This window comes from Megascapheus bottae, chromosome 6, assembly GCF_031878675.1.
Source record: "Megascapheus bottae isolate mThoBot1 chromosome 6, mThoBot2.hap1, whole genome shotgun sequence".
NCBI lineage: Eukaryota > Metazoa > Chordata > Mammalia > Rodentia > Geomyidae > Megascapheus > Megascapheus bottae.
Genome location: NC_143514.1, coordinates 44,429,715 through 44,430,868, shown reverse-complemented (window position 1 = coordinate 44,430,868; position 1,154 = coordinate 44,429,715). Strand labels below are relative to the sequence as shown.

The window sequence follows — 1,154 nt, the reverse complement described above, 5'->3', positions numbered from 1 at the left end:
TTTTTAGTTTATTTGCTTTGTTTTATGTTTATTCCCTCTATTATTACTACATAGAGCTAGTGTTCTTCAAGTTTCAGTGAAATCCCCTAACACATAGTAAATATTTATGTCAGTTTTCTTTTAAATTAGAGGAATAGTTTCATAATCTAATAAAATCAGCAGTGCACTCATAATTCTAAAATGAAACAAAAAGTACTAGGGGGACTTGGATTTTGGCCTAGTGGTAGAGTGCTTGCCTACCAAGCTTGCCCTAAGTTAAGATTTGGTTTTCCTTATCTATCTAAATGTATGGGAGAAAGCTGTGGGAGCAGAGAATAAAGCCACACATGCAATTATGTGTGTGTGTGTGTGTGTGTGTGTGTGTGTGTGTGTGTGTGTGTGTGTGTGTGAGTGTGTGTATCTTAGGGCTTAAACCCAGGGCCAGGATACAACCTCTGAGTTTTTGTACTCAAGCACTAGAGTACTACTTGAGTCACAGATCCACTTCTGGGTTTTTTGATGGTTAGTTGGATAAAAGAGTCTTGTACAATTTCCTTCCTGGGCTAACTTTGAACCTCAATCCCCAGATCTCAGCTTCCTGAATAGCTGGGATTATAGTTATGAGTCACTCAACACACAGCTAAATGATCACTAGCTGCTGTCACCATACACGTGTTGACAGCCCGGGCACCTCTTCTATCCATGTCAAGGGGAGTGCTAACATTCTCTCCTTCATACAACACCATGCAAACTTTTATCAGGCTGGAGCTACAAAACAGACTCCCTTGGGCTAATGAGACTAAATACTCATTCTGGGAGAACAGTCCATAAAAAAAACAGTATATTGAGATGGACAGAGAGAAATTAAGAGACAGAGACACAAACATTCCTTAGGAGAGCCTTGTTCATGATACTTGTTTCCCAGCAAGCTACTCAGAGAGGTGAAATTCCTATGAAGATTCTTCTTGAAAGAACACACTAGCAGAATGAAGCAGTTAAGTTGTGTTGCCAGTTTATACATCTTTAGTTTCTGGCATTCTAGTTGATTTGTTTATCTCGTGCTAGGTGCTTATTTTCGTATACCCAAAGCATGCAAGGTACTTAAACATGGCAGACACTCAACAAATGATGTTATTTTTTTAAGTTATCCTGAAATGTGAATTTTTTAAATCTAT

At 38.5% G+C, this 1,154-nt stretch overlaps 1 pseudogene; it reads right to left on the bottom strand.

Annotated features, from left to right (window-relative positions):
- Positions 1 to 615: 615 nt before the first annotated feature.
- Positions 616 to 722, bottom strand: LOC150061734 (U6atac minor spliceosomal RNA; annotated as a pseudogene).
- Positions 723 to 1,154: the final 432 nt, after the last annotated feature.